Genomic DNA, 22,171 nt, shown 5'->3' with positions numbered 1-22,171 from the left:
GGGAATTTTGAGGGATTTTAGGGGGGGATTTTGGGGTATTTTGGGGAGATTTACTGGATTTTTTTGGGATTTTTTGGGGGACTGGAGGGATTTTGAGGGATCTGGGGGGTTTTGAGGGGAATTTTGGGGAGATTTGGGGAATTTTCACGGGGGTTTAGGGGGATTTGGGGATTTAGGGGACTTTAAGGCAATTGGGGGGATTTGGGGGATTTTGGGGATTTTTGGGGGGATTTTGGGGGCTTTGAGGTGATTTTGGGGGAATTTGAGGGATTTTGAAGTGACTTTGGGAGGATTTAAGGAATTTTGGGGAGTATTTGGGGGATTTTGGGGGCTCATTGGGGAATTTTGGGGCGATTTGAGGGATTTTGAGGAATTTGGGGGGAATTTTAGGGGATTTTTGGGAGAATTTAGGGGATTTTAAGGGTTTTTGGGGGGGATTTTGAGAGGATTTTGGGATTTTGGAGGCATTTAGGGGATTTTAGAGGGGATTTTGGGGAATTTTTGTGGGGATTTAGGGGATTTGGGGGGTACTTTGGAGGGATTTGGGGGGGATTTTGGGAGATTTGGATGATTTGAGGTGATTTTGGAGGATTTTGAGGCAATTTTGGGGTATTTTGAGCTGATTTTTGGTGATTTGTGCTCCCTCCCCTCAGGCCGGGCCAGTCCCGGGCAGAGCTTTCCGCCATCTTGGCCTCGGGGGCGGAGCCGGAAGTGCTGGTCAGTGGGCGGGGCCTGCGGGTGGGCGGGGCCTGTGATTGGACGGGGGTTGTGAGTGGGCGGGGTTTGGTGAGTGGGCTGGTCCTATGGGTGGGCGGGGTTTGTTGGGAATGGACGGGGCCTGTGATTGGCTGGGGCCTGTGGGTGGGCGGGGCTTGTGGCATGAGTGGGGCTTATGGGAGTGGGCGGGGCTTGTGAGGTGGGCGGGGCCTGATTCCTCAGGATCGCCCAAAAAAACCCCAAAACTGGCCAAAATTCATTCAGGGACCCCCCAAAATCACTCCAGGACCCCCAAATTTGACTCGGGACCCCCAAAATCTCCTCAGGGACACCCAAAATCCCCCTCAGGATGCCCCAAAACCCACCCAGGACCACGTAAATTCCCCCCCAGGACCCCCAGATCTCCCAAAACTCCTTCAGGACCCCCCAACTCTCCCTCAGGGACCCCCAAAATCCCCCCCAAGGACCCCCAAATTCTAATCAAGACCCCCCAAACCTCTTCAGGACCCCCCAAATCTCCCTCAGGGACCCCCAAAATCCTCTCAGGATCCTCAAACCCTCTCAAGACCCCCCAAATTCTACTCAGGACTCCCAAAAATCCCCTCAGGACCCCCCAAATCCTTCCTCAAGTTCCCCAAAATCCCCCAGGATCCCCCAAATCTCCCAAAACTCTTTCAGGACCCCCCAAAATCCCCCTCTGGACCCCCCAAATCCTCTCAGGACCCCCCAAATCCCACCCAAGAACCCCCAAAACCCCCTCAGGACCCCCCAAAATTCTCTTAGAATCCCCCAAACCCCTTCAGAACCCCCCAAACCCCTTCAGGACCCCCCGAAATCCCCTCAGAGACCCCCAAGCCCCCCTGATCCTCCTTCAGGGACCCCCAAACTCCCCCCAGAACCCCCAAAATCCCCCTCAGGGATCCCCAAAATCCTTTCAGGACCCCCCAAACCCCACCTAGGACCCCCCAAAATCCCCTCAGGACCCCCTAAATCCCTCCCCAAGATCCCCAAAATCCCCCAAAACTCCCTCAGGACCCCCCGAAAGCCCCTCAGGACCCCCCGAAAGCCCCTCAGGACCCTCATAATCCCAAAATTTCTCCCATGACCCCCCAAAATCCTTTCAGGACCCCCCAAAATCCCCTCAGGACCCCCTAAATCCCTCCCTAAGGCCCCCAAAATCCCCCCAGGACCCCCCAAATCCCTCCAGGACCCCCCAAACCCCCCTCAGGACCCCCCAAAATACCCCCAAAAGCCCCTCATGACCCCCCCAAATCCTTTCAGGACCCCCCAAACCCCCCCAAGACCACCCAAAATCCCCTCAGGGACCCCCAAATCCTTCCTCAAGATCCCCAAAATCCCCCAAAACTCCCTCAGGGAGCCCCAAAACCCCCTCAGGACCCCCCAAAACCCCCTCAGGGAGCCCCAAAACCCCCTCAGGACCCCCCAAAACCCCCTCAGGACCCCCCAAAATACCCCCAAATCCCCCCAGGACCCCCCAAATCCCCCCAAAACCCCCTCAGGACCCCCCAAATCCCCCCAAAACCCCCTCAGGACCCCCCAAATCCCCCCATTTCCCCCCCAGGTGTCAATCAAGGCGCTGTGCAAGGCCCGGGAGGCGGAGCTGAGGAGGCCCCGCCCCCCCAGGTGAGCCCCGCCCCTTTCCTCATTAACCCCCCTCATTAACCCCTTAATTAACTCATTAATTAGCCCTGACCTGTCAATCACCCCAGGAAACCCCGCCAGGACCCGCCCCAGGCTCGGGATTGGCTGGAACAGGCCGAGGTGGGCGTGGCTTGTGAGGGGAAAGGGGGCGTGGCTTTGCCGCGGCCCCGCCCCCTTTGCCCTGACTGACAGCGCCCCCCGCAGGCCGCGCTGATTGGCTACAGCCCCGAGGCCGTGCTGTGGGCGCTGGAGACACTGGCCAATCAGAGCACCAGGTGGGCGGGGCTTAGAGCGGGTGGGCGGGGCTTTAAAGGGGAGGGGCCAAGGGGCCCCAAAATCCATTTTTGGGTCCCCAAATTTCACTTTTGGGGTTTTTTGACCCTCCAAATCCCAATTTTGGGGTTTCTTGATGCCCCTAAATCCAATTTTTGGGGTTTCTTGACCCCCAAATCCCATTTTTGGGGTCCCAAAATCCATTTTTAGGGTCCCTAAATCAATTTTTTGGGGGTTTCTTGACCTCTAAATCCCAATTTTGGGGTTTCCTGGGTCCCAAATCCCATTTTGGGGTTTTTTGACCCCCAAATCCCATTTTTAGGTCCTAAATCCCATTTTTGGGGTCACCAAAATCCATTTTTGGGGTTTCCTGACCCCCCAAATCCCCTTTTTGGGTCCCCGAAATCCCATTTTTGGGTCCTCAAATCCCATTTTTGGGTCCCCAAATCCCATTTTTGGGTCCTCAAATCCCATTTTTGGGTCCCCAAATCCCATTTTTGGGTCCTCAAATCCCATTTTTGGGTCCCCAAATCCCATTTTTGGGTCCTCAAATCCCATTTTGGGGTCCCCAAAATCCATTTTTAGGGTCCCTAAGTCAATTTTTTGGGGGTTTCTTGACCTCTAAATCCCAATTTTGGGGTTACCTGGGTCCCAAATCCCATTTTTGGGGTCTCCAAATCCATTTTTGGGTCCTCAAATCCCATTTTGGGGTCCCAAAATGCATTTTGGGGATTTTTTGACCCTTCAAATCCCATTTTTGGGGTTTTTTGACCCCCAAATCCCATTTTTGGGGTTTCCTGAGCCCCAAATCTCATTTTTGGGTCCAAATTCCTTAAATTCCTCCCCAAAATTCCCTTTTTGGGCCCTTCTGTCTCATAAATCCCTTCAAATTTCCTCCAAAAAATCTTTTTTTTCGAGATTTTTTGTCCCCAAAATTCCTTTTTGGGCCCCCCCGACTCCCCCAAACCCCCCAGGACCCCCCAAAGCCCCCCCACCCTTCAAGGGGGACCCAAAAAAGAGGATTTTGGGGGGTCACAGGAGCCCAAAAAATATTTTGGGGGGTCCTGAGGGAATTTTGGGACCCCTGAGGTAATTTTGGGGGGGTCCTGAGGGGGTTTTGGGGGGTCCTGAAGGGATTTTGGGGCCTTGATGGGGATTTAGGGGGGTCCTGAGGGGGTTTTGGGGGGTCCTGAGGGAATTTTGGGGTCTTTGATGAATTTTTCGGGGGTCCTGATTGAATTTTGGGGATCCTGAGGGGATTTTGGGGGGTCCTGAGTGGGAATTTTGGGACCCCTGAGGTAATTTTGGGGGTTCCTGATTGAATTTTTGGGACTGGGAAGGAATTTGGGGTATTTGATGACATTTTGGGGGGTCCTGGGTGGGTTTGGGGGTCCTGAGGACATTTAGGGGGGTCCTGAGGGGGTTTTTGGGGGTCCTGAGGAAATTTTGGGGGTCCTGAGGAAATTTTGGGGGGTCCTGGGTGGGGCTTGAGGGATCCTGAGGGGATTTTGGGGTCTTTGGTGAAATTTGGGGAGTCCTGGGTGGGTTTGGGATCCCTGAGAGGATTTTGGGGGGTCCTGAGGGGATTTTGGGGGTCCTGGGTGGTTTTTGGAGGTCCCTGAGGGTGTTTTGAGGGTCCCTGATGGAATTTTGGGGGGTTCTGGGTGGGATTTTGGGGGTCCCTGAGGGGATTTTAGAGGGTCCTGATGGGATTTTGGGGTCTTTGATAGAATTTTGGGGGGTCCTGGGTGGGGTTTGGGGGTCCTGAAAGGATTTTTGGGCTTGATGGGGGTTTTGGGGAGTCCTGGGTGGGTTTGGGGGTCCTGAAGGGATTTAGGGGGGTCCTGAGGGGGTTTTAGGGGGTCCTGAGGGGATTTTGGGGGTCCTTGATGAAATTTTGGGGGCCCTGGGGAGATTTTGGGGGTCCTGAGGGAATCTTGGGACCCCTGAGGGAATTTTGGGAGGTCCTGGGTGGGATTTTGGGGTTCCCTGATGGAATTTTGGGGTCTTTGATGAATTTTTGGGGGGTCCTGGGTGGTTTTTGGGGGTCCCTGAGGAAATTTTGGGGGGTCCTGAACAAATTTTGGGGGGTCCTGGGTGGATTTGGGGGGTCCTGAGGGTGTTTTGGGGGTCCCTGATGAAATTTTGAGGGTCCCTGAGGGGAATTTTGGGACCCCTCAGGTAATTTTGGGGTCCCTGAGGGAATTTTGAGGGGTCTTGGGTGGGATTTGGAGGGTCCTGAGGGGATTTTTGGGGTCTTTGATGGAATTTTGGGGCATCCTAAGGGGATTTTGGGGACTTTTGGGGGGTCCTGAGTGGATTTGGGAGCGTTTTAGGGGCGTGGCCACAGCAACAGGGGCGTGGTTTGTCCATTTATGGGCGTGGTTTGTCCATTTATGGGCGTGGTTTATCCATTGGGGGCGTGGTCTGTCCATTGGGGCGTGGTTTGTCCATTTGGGGGCGTGGTTTGTCCACTGGGGGCGTGGTCTGCCCATTTATGGGCGTGGTTTGTCCATTGGGGGCGCGGTTTGTCCATTTATGGGCGTGGTTTGTCCATTTATGGGCGTGGTTTGTCCATTTATGGGCGTGGTTTGTCCATTGGGGGCGTGGTTTGTCCATTGGGGCGTGGTTTGTCCATTTGGGGGCGTGGTTTGTCCATTGGGGGCGTGGTTTGTCCATCGGGGGCGTGGTTTGTCCATCGGGGGCGTGGTTTGTCCATTGGGGCGCGGTTTGTCCATTTATGGGCGTGGTTTGTCCATTTATGGGCGTGGTTTGTCCATTTATGGGCGTGGTTTGTCCATTTATGGGCGTGGTTTGTCCATTTATGGGCGTGGTTTGTCCATTGGGGGCGTGGTTTGTCCATTTATGGGCGTGGTCTGTCCATTTATGGGCGTGGTTTGTCCATTTATGGGCGTGGTTTGTCCATCGGGGGCGTGGTTTGTCCATTGGGGGCGTGGTTTGTCCATTTATGGGCGCGGTTTGTCCATTTATGGGCGTGGTTTGTCCATTTATGGGCGTGGTTTGTCCATTTGTGGGCGTGGTTTGTCCATTTATGGGCGTGGTCTGTCCATTTATGGGCGTGGTTTGTCCATTTATGGGCGTGGTCTGTCCATTGGGGGCGTGGTCTGTCCATTTATGGGCGTGGTTTGTCCATTGGGGGCGTGGTCTGTCCATTTATGGGCGTGGTTTGTCCATTTATGGGCGTGGTTTGTCCATTTATGGGCGTGGTTTGTCCATTGATGGGCGTGGTTTGTCCATTGGGGGCGTGGTTTGTCCATTGATGGGCGTGGTTTGTCCATTTATGGGCGTGGTTTGTCCATTGGGGGCGTGGTTTGTCCATTTATGGGCGTGGTTTGTCCATTTATGGGCGTGGTTTGTCCATTGGGGGCGTGGTTTGTCCATTGGGGGCGTGGTTTGTCCATTGGGGGCGTGGTTTGTCCATTGGGGGCGTGGTTTGTCCATTGGGGGCGTGGTTTGTCCATTGGGGGCGTGGTTTGGCCATTTATGGGCGTGGTTTGTCCATTGGGGGCGTGGTTTGTCCATTGGGGGCGTGGTCTGTCCATTGGGGGCGTGGTTTGTCCATTGGGGGCGTGGTTTGTCCATTTATGGGCGTGGTTTGTCCATTGATGGGCGTGGTTTGTCCATTGATGGGCGTGGTTTGTCCATTGATGGGCGTGGTTTGTCCATTTATGGGCGTGGTTTGTCCATTTATGGGCGTGGTTTGTCCATTGGGGGCGTGGTCTGTCCATTGGGGGCGTGGTTTGTCCCTTTATGGGCGTGGTCTGTCCATTGGGGGCGTGGTTTGTCCCTTTATGGGCGTGGTTTGGCCATTGGGGGCGTGGTTTGTCCATTTATGGGCGTGGTTTGTCCATTGGGGGCGTGGTTTGTCCATTTATGGGCGTGGTTTGTCCATTTATGGGCGTGGTCTGTCCATTGGGGGCGTGGTTTGTCCCTTTATGGGCGTGGTCTGTCCATTGGGGGCGTGGTTTGTCCCTTTATGGGCGTGGTTTGTCCATTGATGGGCGTGGTTTGTCCATTGATGGGCGTGGTTTGTCCATTGGGGGCGTGGTTTGTCCATTGGGGCGTGGTTTGTCCATTGGGGGCGTGGTTTGTCCATTGGGGGCGTGGTTTGTCCCTTTATGGGCGTGGTTTGTCCATTTATGGGCGTGGTTTGTCCATTTGTGGGCGTGGTTTGTCCATTGGGGCGTGGTTTGTCCATTGGGGGCGTGGTTTGTCCATTGGGGGCGTGGTTTGTCTATTGGGGGCGTGGTTTGTCTATTGGGGGCGTGGTTTGTCCATTTGTGGGTGTGGTTTGTCCATTGGGGGCGTGGCTTGTCCATTTATGGGCGTGGTTTGTCCATTGGGGGCGTGGTTTGTCCATTTATGGGCGTGGTTTGTCCATTGGGGGCGTGGTTTGTCCATTGGGGGCGTGATTTGTCCATTTATGGGCGTGGTTTGGCCATTTATGGGCGTGGTTTGTCCATTGGGGGCGTGGTTTGTCCATTGATGGGCGTGGTTTGGCCATTGGGGGCGTGGTTTGTCCATTGGGGGCGTGGTTTGGCCATTGGGGGCGTGGTTTGTCCATTGGGGGCGTGGTTTGTCCATTTATGGGCGTGGTTTGTCCATTTATGGGCGTGGTTTGTCCATTGGGGGCGTGGCCTGATCCTGTCCTCTGATAGGTCGCTCCTGTCAGGCCCCGCCCCCTCCCCGGAGGCCCCGCCCCCTCTGAGGAGCCTCATCCAGGTAAAGGGGAATTGGGGATTTGGGGGAAATTTGGGGGTTTTGGGGGAGAATTTGGGGGGATTTTGGAATTTGGGGGGATTTTGGGGGGGTCCTGAAGGGATCTGGGGAGAAATTTGGGATTTTGGGGGAGAAATTTGGGGTTTTGGGGGAAGACTTTGGGATTTTGGGGGAAGAATTTGGGGTTTTGGGGTCTCTGGGGTGATTTTGGGGAGAATTTGGGGATTTTTGGGGGGACCTGAGGGGATTTTTGGGGGGAAATTTGGGGTTTTAGGGGGAAATTGGGGGATTTTGGGGGAGAAATTGGAGATTTTGGGGGCATTTTGAGGGGATTTGGGTGGGGGAATTTGGGATTTTTGGGGGGATTTGGGGGGCGAAATTTGGGGATTTTGGGGAATAAATTTGGGATTTTGAGGAGGTCCTGGGAGGATTTTGGGGGAAATTTGGGATTTTAGGGAGTGAATTTGGGGATTTGGGGGGTCTTGGGGCATTTTTCGGGGGAATTTTGGAGGAGAATTTGGAATTTTGGGGTAAAAATTTGAAATTTTGAGGAGAAATTTCAGATTTATTGGTGGGTCCTGGGGGAAATTTGGGATTTTGGGGGGTCCTGGATGGGATTTTGGGGGATAAATTGGGATTTGGGGGAGAAATTTGGGGATTTGGGGGGAATTTTGAGCGAGAATTTGGGAGAGAATTTGGGGATTTTGGGGGGAAATTCGGGATTTTGGGGTCCCTGGGGGGATTTTGGGGGCAATTTGGGATTTTGATTTTTGGGGGGAGGATTTGGGATTTTGGGGTCCCCGAGTTCATTTTTGGGGGTGAATTTTGGGGGTTTTTTGGGGTGTTTTTGGGGTTTTTGGGGTTGGCTTTGGGGATTTTGGGGTCCCTGAGCTCATTTTTAGGGAGAATTTTGGGGTTTTTGGGGCAGATTTGGGGATTTTTGTGGCAAGTTTGGGGGTTTTGGGGTCCCCGAGTCCATTTTTGGGGTCCCTGAGTTGTTTTCTGGGTGAATTTTGGGGTTTTCTGGGGCACATTTGGGGTTTTTGGGCTCAGTTTGGGGTTTTTGGGGTCCCTGAATCGTTTTCTGGGTGAATTTTGGGGACTTTGGGGTCAGTTTGGGGGTTTTGTGGCTCCCTGAGCTCATTTTTTGGGTGTTTTGTGGCTTTTTGGGGGCGAATTTGGGGTTTTTGGGGCAAATTTGGGTGTTTTTGGGGCTCTTGAGTTGGTTTTGGGGGCACATTTGGAGGTTTTGGGGGTCCTGAACTCATTTTTGAGGGTGAATTTTGGGGTTATTTGGGGGCAAATTTGGTGTTTCTTGGGTTGGGTTTGGGGTTTTTTGGGGTGGATTTGTGGTTTTTGGGGTCCCCGAGTTGATTTCTGGGGTCCCTGATCCCATTTTTGGGGTCCCTGATGTTGTTTTGGCCCCCCAGGGCTGCTGGGGGTCGGTGGGGGGTCTCTGGGGGTCTCTGCCCCCCCTCCTGTCCCGCCTGGGGCGGCTCCGGCGCCGCCTGGACGAGCTCAGGGCTCACCTGGGCCCGGCACACCTGCACAGGTAACACAGGAACCCCAAAATGTGCCCCAAAAACACCCAAATACACCCCAAAATACACCCCAAAATCCCTGAAATTTATCCCAAAATACACCCAAAATACACCCAAATACAGCCCAAAATACACCCCAAAATCCCTGAAATTTATCCCAAAATACAGCCCAAAGTTCGCCCCAAAATCTCCAAAATTCACCCCAAAATTCGCCTCAAAATCTCCAAAATTCAGCCCAAAATTCACCCCAAAATTCGGCCCAAAATCACTGAAATTCACCTCAAAAATATCCCAAAACCAGCCAAAAATCCAGCCCAAAATCCCTGAAATTTATCCCAAAATACAGCCCAAAATTCACCCCAAAATCCCCAAATTTCACCCCAAAATTCACCCCAAAATCACTGGAATTCAGCCCAAAATTCACCCCAAAACCCCCAAAGTTCATCCCAAAATTTACCCCAAAAACCCCAAAAATTAATTCCAAAACCTGCCCCAAAAACCCCAAATTTCACCCCAAAATTCTCCCCAAAACCCCTGAAATTCACCTCAAAATTCACCCCAAAACCTGCCCCAAAGTCTCCAAAATTCACCCCAAATTTTACCCCAAAATTCACCTCAAAAATCCTCAATTTCACCCCAAAACTCGTCCCAAATTTCACCTCAAAAACCCCCAATTTTATCCAAAAATTCACCCCAAAATCCCCAAAATTAACCCCAAAACCTGCCCCAAAATCTCCAAATTTCACCCCAAATTTTACCCCAAAATTCACCCCAAACTCCCCAAATTTCAAAGCAAATTTTACCCCAAAAACCCCAAAATTCACCCCAAAATCCCCAAAATTCATCCCAAAACCCGCCCCAAAATCTCCAAATTTCAACACAAAATTCACCCCAAAATCCTCCCCAAAGCCACCCCAAACCCCCCAGATTTCACCCCAAAATTCACCCCAAGAACCCCCAAATTTTACCTCAAAACCCCCAAAATTCATCTCAAACTACACCCCAAAATCCCCAGATTTCACCCCAAAATCCTCCCCAAAATCCCTGAAATTCACCCCAAAATACACCCCAAAATTGATCCCAACGACCCCAAAATTCAGCCCAAAACCCCTGAAATTCACCCCAAAACTCACCCCAAAAACCCCAAAATTCACCCCAAAACCCCTGAAATTTATCCCAAAACTCACCCCAAAATCCATCCCAAAATCTCCAAAATTCATCCCAAAGTTCGCCTCAAAAATCCCAAAATTCATCCCAAAACCTGCCCCAAAATCTCCAAATTTCACCCCAAAATTCACCCCAAACTCCCAAAATTTTACACCAAATTTCACCCCAAAACCACCAAAATTCAGTTCAAAATTCACCCCAAAATCCCTGAAATTCACCCCAATATTCACCCCAAAATCCTCCCCTAAACCACCCCCAAAACCCCCAGATTTCACTCCAAAATTTTACCCCAAAACGCCCAAAATTCATCCCAAAACCCTCCACAATGACCCCAAAATTCGCCCCAAAACCTGCCCCAAACACCCCAAATTTTACCCCAAAATTCACCCCAAGAACCCCCAAAATTCACCTCAATTTTCACCTCAAAATCTCCAAAGTTCACCTCAAAAACCCCAAAATTAACCCCAAAACCTGCCCCAAAAATCCTAAATTTTACCCCCAAATTCACCCCAAAATCCCTGAAATTCACCCCCAAATCCACCCCCAAAACCCCAAAATCCACTCCTAAATTTCACCCCAAAATCCAAAAAACACACCTCAAAATTCATCCCAAAATCCCCGAATTTCACCCCAGAATTCATCCCAAAACCCTCAAATTTTACCCCCAAACTCACCCCAAAATACACCCCAAAATATATCCCAAAACCCCCAAAATTCAACCCAAAACCTGCCCCAAAATCCCCAAATTTTCCCCCAAAACCCCTCGTTTTTTCCCCAAATCCCCTTTTTTAGTTCGCCAGAAAAATCCCAAAATTTCCCATTTTTTCCCTGAAATTCCCAGTTTTTCCCCCCATTTTCCCCCCTTTTTTACCCCAAATTCCCCATTTTTCCCCAAAATTTCCCCCAAAAAGTCCCATTTTTCCCCCATTTTCCCCCCATTTCCCCCCAAACCCCAAATTTTCCCCAAAATCCCCAATTTTCCCCCCAAAACCCCAAATTTTCCCCAAAATTCCATATTTTTCCCCCAAAATCCCCAAATTTTCCCCCCAAACCCCCCAAATTTCCCCCAAAATCCCCATTTTTCCCTCAAATTTACCCCAAAAATCCCATTTTTGCCCCATTTTCCCCCCCAAAATCCCCAAATTTTCCCCCAAACTCCCCAAATATTCCCCAAAACCCCTCATTTTTTTCCCAAAATTTCTCATTTTTCCCCCAAACCCCCAAATTTTCCCCAAAATCCTCAATTTTTGCCCCAAATTTACCCTAAAAATTCCCATTTTTCCCAAAATTTTCCCCATTTTCTCCCCCAAACCCCTCATTTTTTCCCCCAAAATCCCCAAATTTTCCCCAAAATCCCCATTTTCCCCCCGAATTTACCCTAAAAATCCCATTTTTCCCCTCAAAACCCCCAAATTTCCCCCCAAATCCCCATTTTTCCCCCATTTCCCATTCCAGGCCGTTCCTGTCCCGGGCGTTTCTCGGGGCCTTTCGGGGCTCCCTGGGCCGGGCCCTGGGGGGGCTCCGGGGGGACCCAAAATTCCCCCAAAATAACCCAAAATCCCAAAAATTCACCCCAAAATTCCCCCAAAAATCCCCAAAATCCCCAAAATCCCCCCCAAATCCCCCCCTGGGGCGGCTCCGGAGGCGCCTCCACAAGGGACGGGCTCGAGTGGTGAGTCTGAACATTTGGGGAAATTTCGGGATTTTTGGGGAAATTTGGGAAAATTTGGGATTTTTTGGGGATTTGGGGAAATTGGGGGAAATTTGGGAAAATTTGGGATTTTTGGGGGGATTTAAAGGGATTTTTTGGGATTTTTTTGGGAATTTTGGGAGGAGATTTGGGGATTTTTGGGGGAATTTTGGGGGAATTTGGGAAAATTTGGGGATTTGGGGGGTTTTTTGGGGGAGATTTGGGGAATTTTGGGGGATATTTGGGGGATTTTTGGGGGGAATTTTGGGGATTTTTGGGGGGAATTTTGGGGAAAATTTGGGGGATTTTTGGGGATTTTTGGGGATTTTTGGGGGATTTAAAGGGATTTTTTGGGATTTTTTGGGGGAATTTTGGGAGGAGATTTGGGGGATTTTGGGGGGAATTTTTGGGGGAATTTGGGAAAATTTGGGGATTTTGGGAAATTTGGGGGATTTTTGGGGGTTTGGGGAAATTTTGGAGATTTTTGGGGGAGTTTTTGGGTGAGTTGGGGGAGTTTTGGGGATTTTGGGGGAACTTTGGGGATTTTGGGGGGATTTGGAGCAATTTTGGGGGGATTTTGGGGGGATTTTGGGGAATTTTCCAGGAATTTGGGGTATTTTGGGGGGATTTTTGGGGGGATTTTTGGGGATTTCTGGGAATTTGGGGATTTTGGGGGGAGTTTTTGGGTAAGTTTGGGGATTTTTTGAGGGATTTGGGGGATTTTGGGGGAAATTTTGGGGAATTTTGGGGATTTTTGGGGAGTTTTTGGGTGAATTGGGGGAGTTTTGGGGGAATTTTGGGGGATTTTGAGGTGAATTTTGAGGGGAATTTTGGGGAGGTTTGGGGGATTTTTTGGGGGATTTTTTGGGGGAGATTTGGGGATTTTTTTGGATTTTTCAGGAATTTTTGAGGGAGATTTGGGGATTTTGGGGGGATTTTTCAGGGATTTTTGGGGGATTTTAGGGGAATTTTGGGGATTTGGGGATAATTTGGGGGGATTTTTGGGATTTTTTGGGAAATTCGGGGGAATTTTGGGGATTTTTTTTGGGATTTGGAGAAAATCTGGGGGATTTTTGGGGGGTTTAAAGGGATTTTTTGGGATTTTTTTGGGGATTTTGGGGGGAGATTTGGGGATTTTTGGGGTTTTGGGAAATTTTTGAGATTTTTGGGGGGAATTTTGGGGATTTTGGGGGAACTTTGGGGATCATGAGGTAGGAATGTGAGATTTGGGGTTTTTTGGGGGGAATTTGGGGAATTTTGAGGGATTTTTCAGGCATTTTTGGGGGAGTTTTAGGGATTTTTTGAGATTTTGGGGGGGAAGTTTTTGGAGAATTTTTGGGGGAGTTTTGGGGGAATTTGGGGGAAAATTTGGGGAATTTTGGGGAATTTTGAGGTGAATTTTGGGGGGATTTGGAGCAATTTTGGGGGGATTTTGGGGAGTTTTGGGGGAGTTTTGGGGGATTTTGGGGGAGATTTTTGGGAATTTTCAGGGATTTTTCGGGGATTTTGGGGGAATTGGGGGATTTTTTGGGGAGTTTGGAGAAATTTGGGGGAATTTTGGGGAATTTTCCAGGAATTTGGGGGATTTTCAGGGATTTTTTGGGGGAATTTTGGAGATTTTTGGGGGGAATTTTGGGGATTTTGGGGGGGGATTTTCAGGGATTTTTTGGGATATTTTGGGAATTTTGGGGATTTTTGGGGGGGATTTTTTGGGAATTTTGGTGGAATTTTGGGGAATTTTTGGGGAATTTTGGTGGAATTTTGGGGAATTTTTGGGGAATTTTTGGGGGATTTTGGGGAATTTTTGGGGAATTTTCGGGGGATTTTTTGGGGGAATTTTGGGATCTTGGGGGGGTTGGGGGATTTTCAGGGATTTTTGGGGAATTCAGGATTTTTTGGGGGGGATTTTGGGGGTTTTTGGTGAATTTTGGGGGATTTTGGAGGGAATTGGAGGATTTTGGAGGATTTTTTGGGGAGTTTGGGGAGTTTTGGGGAATTTTGAGGGATTTTAGAGGATTTTTTTTGGAATTTGGGGGATTTTTTGGAAAATTTTTGGGCCATTTTTGGGGATTTTGGGGAGTTTTTTGGGGATCCAGAGGTGGGAATTTGAGATTCGGGGATTTTGGGGGGGGGATTTTGAGGGAAAATGGGGATTTTTTTTTTGAATTTTGGGATTTGGGAATGAAGAGTTGGGAATTTTGGGGAATTTCAGGGATTTTGGGGGAAAATTTGGGGGAATTTTGGGGGATTTTGGAGATTTTTTGTGAATTTTGGGGGGTCTCGAGGTGGGAAATTGGGATTTAGGGGGGATTTTGGGAATTTTGGGGAATTTGGAGGATTTCGGGGAATTTTAAGGAATTTTTGGCGATTTTTAGGGGATCCTGAGATGGGAATTTGGGATTTACTGGGAGGATTTGGGGGGAATTTTCGGGGATTTGGGGGAATTTTGTGGCGACCTGAGGTGTCAATTCGGGCTTTGGGGGTGAAGATTTGGGGATTCGAGGAATTGTGGGTGAATTTGGGCTGATTTTGGGTGAATTTTGGCCGATTTTGGTGTTTTTCCCCCCAAAGCTCCGGCGGCAGCAGCGGCTGCGCTTCCTGAGCGCCGCCACCAGGGGGCGCCGTGCGGGGCTGCGCCGCCTGCAGGACACGGTGGGTACTGCAGCGGTATGGACCAGTATAAACCAGTGTGGGCCAGTTCCCTCCCAGTAACTCCCAGTCCCCTCCCAGTCCCCCCCAGTCCCCCCCAATTCCCTCCAGTTCCCTCCCAGTTCCTCCCAGTATAAACCAGTCCCCTCCAGTTTATCGCAGTTCCATCCCAGTCTCTCCCCCGGCTCCCCCTGGTGGCCACTTTGGGAACTGCAGCGCCCTCCCAGTAACTCCCAGTATAACCCAGTTCCCTCCCAGTCCCTCCCAGTTTATCCCAGTTTGTCCCAGTCCCTCCCAGTTTGTCCCAGTCCATCCCAGTTTGTCCCAGTCCCTCTCAATATAACCCAGTTCTCTCCCAGTATAACCCAGTCCCCTCCCAGTATAATCCAGTCCATCCAAATTCTCTCCCAGTATAACCCAGTCCCAACCCAGTCCCTCTCAATCCCCTCCCAGTCCCTCCCAGTCTGTCCAAGTCCCTCCCAGTCCCTCCCAGTTTCTCCCAGTCCGTCCCAGTATAACCCAGTCCCCTCCCAGTATAACCCAGTCCATCCCAGTCCCTCCCAGTCCCTCCCAGTTTGTCCCAGTCCCTCCCAGTCCCCTCAATGAACTCCCAGTGTCTCCCCGGCTCCCCCTGGTGGCCACTTTGGGAACTGCAGCGCCCTCCCAGTAACTCCCAGTATAAACCAGTTCCCTCCCAGTAACTCCCAGTATAAACCAGTATAACCCAGTTCATCCCAGTCCCTCCCAATCCCCTCCCAGTTTATCCCAGTATCCCCCAGTCCCCCCCATTCCCCTTTCTAACCCCGCTCTGTGATTGGCCGCAGGTTGTGGGCGTGGCGCGGGCGGGGCCGGGCTCAGCCCCGCCCCGTCTGTCGGGGGAGGGGCAGCGGCGCCGGGGGCTGGTACTGGGAGCACTGGGAGCACTGGGGGCGCCCCTCCCCCACCCCCCGGCCCCGCCCCCGCTGCGGGCGCTGATGGACATGGCGGGAAAACAGGTGGGGGCGGGGCCTAAACACAGGGGGCGGGGCTTGTGAGAGTGGAGGATGAATGGAGGGGCGGGGCTTAAACAGAGGGGCGGGGCTTATGAATGGTGCCTGAACAGAGGGGGCGGGGCTTGTGAGTGGTGCCCAAACTGAGGGGGCGGGGCTTAAACAGAGGGGCGGGGCTTATGAATGGTGCCCAAACTGAGGGGGCGGGGCTTAAGTTGGGGCGGGGTTTGAACAGGGGAGGGGCTTAAAATAAGGGAAAGGAGCTTGTGGGAGTGGGGCTGAAAGGGCGGCTAAAAGGGGAGGGGCTTAAAAAGAGTGGGAGGGGCTTGTGGGAGTGGGGTTTGAACCGAGGGGGCGGGGCTTAAATGGGGTGGGGTTTAAATGGGCGAGGCTTAAATTGGGCGGGGCTTAAACTAAAGGGGCGGGGCTTGTGAGAGTGGAGGATGAATGGAGGGGCGGGGCTTAAACAGAGGGGCGGGGCTTATGAGTGGTGACTGAACAGAGGGGGCGGGGCTTAAAAAGAGGGGCGGGGCTTATGAGTGGTGACTGAACAGAGGGGGCGGGGCTTGTGAGTGGTGCCCGAACAGAGGGGGCGGGGCTTAAGTTGGGGCAGGGTTTGAATGGGCGGGGCTTAAATTGGGGTGGGGTTTGAACAGGGGAGGGGCTTAAAATGAGGGTGAGGAGCTTGTGGGGGTGGGGCTTAAAGGGAGGCTAAAAGGGGAGGGGCTTAAAAAGAGTGGGCGGGGCTTGTGGGAGTGGGGTTTGAACTAAGGGGGTGGGGCTTAAAGAATGGGGTGGGGCTTAAATGGGGCGGGGCTTGAACTGAGGGGGAGGGGCTTGAAGAGGGGATGTGGGTCAAAGGTGAGGGGCTTGTGGGGGTGGGGCTTAAAGGGAGGGTAAAAGGGGGAGGGGCTTAAATGGGAGGGGCTTAAATGGGATGGGAAGGGGGAGGGGCTTAAATTGTGGGGGAGGGGTTTTAAGGGGAGGGGCTTGAAGGTGGGGGAGGGGCCAAGGTTGTTGGGACAAGGCTCAGAGGGGGAGGGGCTTGGAGGTCAACAGGGTGGGGGAGGGGCTTTAGGGGTGTGGCCTGATGGGTGGGGGAGGGGCTGCCAATTGTGGGCGTGGCCAACCCGCCCCCATTTCCCTCCTCCAGCAGGGGGCGCTGCTCCCCTGGGCGGCCTCCCTGCGGCAGCAGCTCCGCCAGGGGGCGCTGTCCCTGCGCCGGAGGGCGGGGCCCGCGCGGGGGGCGTGGCCACAGCCCGCCCCGCCCCTCCCCGCCCTCCCCGAGGGCGTGGCCGAGCTCCTGCCCCGCCTGCGATTGGTCAGCGCCGGCTGCCGGCAGCGAATCGCGGCCTGGCCCCACCTCCGGGGGCTGCTCGGCCAATGGTGAGACGGGGATGGGAGATGGGGGCGTGGCTTGTCCCGCCCGAGCCCCGCCCCCTTTTCTCTAACCCCGCCCCTCCCCAGGTGGGAGCAGCCGGCTCAGTTTGCCTTGGCCACGCCCCCCGGCCGCACCCCCTTCTCCCATTGGCTGCAGCGCTGGAGAGACGCCGCCCTGGCCCTGCAGGCCACGCCCACCCCCGGCCAGGCCACGCCCACTCTGCCTCTGGCCACGCCCCCCGAGGAGGAAGGGGAGGGGCGCGGGGAGGAGGCCACGCCCCCCTGAGGGGCTCCGCAGGCTCTGATTGGTTGGGAATAAAGAGATGCACAGCAAAGGGGGCGTGGCCTCAGTCTGTGCACAATGGAGGGTCCCCAGAGTGTCCCCAGGGGGGTCCTGAGGTGTCCCCAGGGTGTCCCCAGGGTGTCCCCAGGGTCCCTTCAGGGTGGCCCCGCCCCCGTCAATGCCGAGGGAAACCGGCAGGGGGCGCCCCCAGTTCATCCCAGTACAGACCAGTGTCCCCCAGTTTCCTCCCAGTCCCTCCCAGTTGATCCCAGTTTGTCCCAGTGCAAACCAGTTCATCCCAATGTGATCTCTGTGCTTCCCAGTTTATCCCAGTCCCTCCCAGTTCCCCCCAGTTCCCTCAATGTGTGGTCAGAGCCCGCAGTGACCGCCAGGGGGCGCTGAGCCGCCACTTCCCGGACTACAACTCCCATCGTGCCCCGCGCCCCATAGATTGCCGTTACTTCCGGGACTACAACTCCCGTCGTGCCCCGCGGCGGCTTCCCCGCGGTCCTTAAAGTGTAACCCAGACCCTCCCAGCGACTCCCAGTCCCTCCCAGTTTATCCCAGTCCCTCCCAGTACAACAAACTCCCTCTGTCCCAGTTTATCCCAGTCCATCCCAGTATAACAAAGCCCCAGTTTATCCCAGTTTATCCCAGTTTATCCCAGTCCATCCCAGTATAACAAAGGCCCAGTTTATCCCAGTTTATCCCAGTATAACAAAGGCCCAGTTTATCCCAGTTTATCCCAGTCCCTCCCAGTATAACAAAGCCCCAGTTTATCCCAGTTTATCCCAGTCCATCCCAGTATAACAAAGCCCCAGTTTATCCCAGTTTATCCCAGTATAACAAAGCCCCAGTTTATCCCAGTTTATCCCAGTATAACAAAGGCCCAGTTTATCCCAGTTTATCCCAGTTCCCCCAGTATAACAAAGGCCCCTCTGTCCCAGTCTGGGCCCAACAATCGCCGCCTTTGTACTGGGAGGGGGCGTGGCCTCTTTGCCCCGCCCACATTACCCATATATGGTCATAGCCCCGCCCACATGGGCGTGGCCTCGCCAAGCCCCGCCCACTCCAGCGAGCGCCGCCGCCGAGCCCGGGGGGGCTCAGGGGGGGGAAAATCCGAATTTTGGGGGAAATTTGGGGGATTTTGGGCAAATTTTGGGATTTTTTTTGGGGTCAGGGAGGAGCCCGGGACAGCGGAGGGGAAAAGGGATTTTTTGGGATTTTTTTTGGATTTTTTTTGGATTTTTTGGGGGGATTTTTAGGGATTTTTGGGCGGATTTTTGGGGTTTTTTGGGGGTTATTTTGGGGGATTTTGGGCAAATTTTGGGATTTTTCTGGGGTCAGGGAGGAGCCCGGGACAGCGGAGGGGAAAAGGGAATTTTGGGGATTTTTTTGGATTTTTTTGGATTTTTTTTGGATTTTTTTGAATTTTTTTGGATTTTTTTTGGGATTTTTTGGGGATTTTTTGGGGGATTTTTGGGCGGATTTTGGGATTTTTATTGGGATTTTTTTGGGGAGATTTTGGTGGTTTTTTTGGGGTTTTTTTTGGGATTTTTTGGGGCTTTTAAAGGATTTTTTCAGTGTTTTTATTTTCGGGGCTCGGGCTCCGCCCTGAGCTCCAAATTTGGATTTTTTGGGTTTTTTTGGTATTTTTAAAGTATTTTTTTAAAGGTTTTTTTGGGTTTTTTTTTGTGTTTTCGGTTTTTTTAAAAAGGATTTTTTGGGGATTTTTTTGGGGTTTTTTTTTTGTTTTTTTTGGGGGATTTTTAAAGTGGTTTTTAAAGGGGGTTTTTGGGTGATTTTTTAAAGGATTTTTGGGGTTTTTTTTAAAAGAATTTTAAATATTTTTAAAAAATTTTGGGTTTTTTTTTTGGTATTTTTAAAGTGTTTTTTTAAAGGTTTTTTTGGGGGATTTTTTGTGGTTTTGGGGTTTTTTAAAAGGATTTTTTGGGGATTTTTTAGGGTTTTTTTGGGGGATTTTTAAAGTGATGTTTTAAAGGGTTTTTTTGGGTTTTTTTAAAGGATTTTGGGGTTTTTTTAAAAAGGTTTTTAAATATTTTTAAAAAATTTTTTGGGTTTTTTTGGGGATTTTTAAAGGATTTTTTTTTGGTTTATTTTTTTTTTTATTTTGGGGGTTTGTTTAAAAGGATTTTTTGGTGTTTTTTTTTAAAAGGTTTTAAAATATTTTTAAAATTTTTTGGGGATTTTGAAAGTGTTTTTTTAAAGGTTTTTTTGGTGTTTTTTTTTGTGGTTTTGGGGTTTTTTTTTAAAGGATTTTTTGGGATTTTTTAAAGGATTTTTTAGGGATTTTTAAAAATATTTTTGGTTTTTTTTTTGGGATTTTTAAAGTGTTTTTTTAAAGGTTTTTTGGGGGAATTTTTTGTGGTTTTGGGTTTTTTTAAAAGGATTTTTTTTTGATTTTTTAAAGGATTTTTTAGGGATTTTTAAAAATATTTTTGGGGGATTTTTTTGGGATTTTTAAAGTGTTTTTTAAAAAGTTTTTTGGGGGAATTTTTTGTGGTTTTGGGGTTTTTTTAAAAGGATTTTTGGGGATTTTTTTGGGTTTATTTTGGAATTTTTTGGGATTTTTTGGGGGATTTTTAAAGGTTTTTTTGGGTTTTTTTTAAAGGATTTTTGGGGTTTTTAAAAGAATTTTAAATATTTTTAAAAAATTTTTGGGGTTTTTTTTGGTATTTTTAAAGTGTTTTTTTTAAAGGTTTTTTCGGTGTTTTTTTTGTGGTTTTGGGGTTTTTTTAAAAGGATTTTTTGGGATTTTTTAGGGTTTTTTTGGGGGATTTTTAAAGTGATGTTTTAAAGGGTTTTTTTGGGTTTTTTTAAAGGATTTTGGGGTTTTTTTAAAAAGGTTTTTAAATATTTTTAAAAAATTTTTTGGGTTTTTTTGGGGATTTTTAAAGGATTTTTTTTTGGTTTATTTTTTTTTTTATTTTGGGGGTTTGTTTAAAAGGATTTTTTGGTGTTTTTTTTTAAAAGGTTTTAAAATATTTTTAAAATTTTTTGGGGACTTTGAAAGTGTTTTTTTAAAGGTTTTTTTGGTGTTTTTTTTTGTGGTTTTGGGGTTTTTTTTAAAAGGATTTTTTGGGATTTTTTAAAGGATTTTTTAGGGATTTTTAAAAATATTTTTGGGGGATTTTTTGGGATTTTTAAAGTGTTTTTTTAAAGGTTTTTTGGGGGAATTTTTTGTGGTTTTGGGTTTTTTTAAAAGGATTTTTTTTGGATTTTTAAAAGGATTTTTTAGGGATTTTTAAAAATATTTTTGGGGTTTTTTTTGGGGATTTTTAAAGTGTTTTTTTAAAGGTTTTTGGGTTTTATTTTTGTGGTTTTGGGTTTTTTTAAAGGATTTTTTTGGGTTTTTTTTCAGGATTTTTTTTTTTATTTTTTTCCGGGAAATTTTCGCGAATTTTTGGGGGATTTTTTTTTTTTTTTTTTAATTTTCGGGATTTTTTTTTTGTAATTTTGGGGGGAATTTTTTCAGGAACTTTTCAGGAATTTTTCGGGATTTTTTTTTAAATTTTTTGGGAAATTTTGCGGATTTTTCCAGGATTTTTTGGGGAATTTTTTTTAGGAATTTTTGAGGGTTTTTCCAGGAAATTTTTGTGGTTTTTTTCCCGAAATTTTTGGGGAATTTTTGACGATTTTTTCCAGGAACTTTTTCGGGATTTTTTTGGGGAATTTTCGTGATTTTTTTGGGGACTTTTTGACGATTTTTTTTGGAATTTTTGGGGAATTTTTTGGGAATTTTTGACGCTTTTTTTCTGGATTTTTCCAGGAATTTTTCGTGATTTTTTTTTTTAAATTTGGGAGATTTTTTTCCAGGATTTTTCGTGAATTTTTGGGGGAATTTTCCAGGATTTTCCAGGATTTTTTCGGGAATTTTTGGGGAATTTTTGACGATTTTTTCTGGATTTTTGGGGGGAATTTTTGACGATTTTTCCAGGAAATTTCACCGAATTTTTGGAGAAATTTTTTTTTGAATTTTCAGGAATTTTTCGGGAACTTTTCGGAAATTTTGGGACAAATTTTTTCAGGAATTTTCCGGAATTTTTTCAGGATTTTTTGGTGAATTTTTTTGGATTTTTCCAGGAATTTTTCGGGAATTTTTGATGATTTTTTTTCTGGATTTTTTGGTGAATTTTTGGTGATTTTTTGGCGATTTTTTTCTGGAATTTTGGGGGCTTTTTTGGGAACTTTCCGACGATTTTTTGGGGAATTTTTCGTGATTTTTTGGGGACTTTTTGACGATTTTTCCAGGAATTTTTCGGAATTTTTGGGGGAATTTTTGACGTTTTTTTCTGGATTTTTTTGGGATTTTTTGGGAAATTTTCGTGGTGTTTTTTTTTTTTTTTTTTTTTTTTTTTTGAATTTTCGAGGATTTTTTTTTTTTTTTTTTTTTTTTGAGAATTTTTGGGGAAATTTTCGTGATATTTTGACAATTTTTCCCGGATTTTTTCGTGAATTTTCCACTATTTTTTTTAAATTTTTTCCGATTGTTTCTCCAGATTTTTCCCTGAATTTTCCCCAATTCCCCCCCCAAAAAAGCCCCAAATTTTTTTCCTTTTTTCCCCCATTTTCCCCCATTTTCCCCCATTATTTCCCCATTATTCCCCCATTATTTCCCCATTATTCCCCCATTATTTCCCCCATTATTTCCCCATTTTTTCCCTATTTTTTCTCCATTTTTCGTGAATTTTTCAGGATTTTTTTCGTGAAATTTTCGTGATTTTTTGGTGAATTTTTTTTTCCTTTTTCCCCCATTATTTCCCCCATTATTTCCCATTATTTCTCCATTTTTTTGCCATTTTTTCTCCATTATTTCCCCATTTTTTCCCCATTTTTTCTCCATTTTCCCCCCATTATTTCCCCCATTATTTCCCCATTATTTCCCTATTTTTTCTCCATTTTTTCTCCATTTTTTCTCCATTTTTTCCTCCATTATTTCCCCATTTTTTCCCAATTTTCCCCCCATTATTCCCCCATCATTTCCCCCATTTTTCCCTGAATTTCCCCAATTCCCCCCCCAAAAAAAACCCCAATTTTTTTTCCTTTTTCCCCCCATTAT

The 22,171-nt window shown here is 48.6% G+C and overlaps 1 long non-coding RNA gene across 1 annotated transcript; it reads right to left on the bottom strand.

Annotated features, from left to right (window-relative positions):
- Nucleotides 1–18,656: 18,656 nt before the first annotated feature.
- Nucleotides 18,657–21,162, bottom strand: LOC310920635. Its single transcript, XR_014592025.1, has 2 exons — nucleotides 21,039–21,162; nucleotides 18,657–20,859 (listed from the first exon to the last, which is right to left on the bottom strand). It is a non-coding gene; the product is annotated as an uncharacterized lncRNA (long non-coding RNA).
- Nucleotides 21,163–22,171: the final 1,009 nt, after the last annotated feature.

This window comes from Zosterops lateralis (assembly GCF_965231275.1).
Source record: "Zosterops lateralis genome assembly, chromosome: 31".
NCBI lineage: Eukaryota > Metazoa > Chordata > Aves > Passeriformes > Zosteropidae > Zosterops > Zosterops lateralis.
This window is presented reverse-complemented; position numbering and strand designations above follow the sequence as displayed.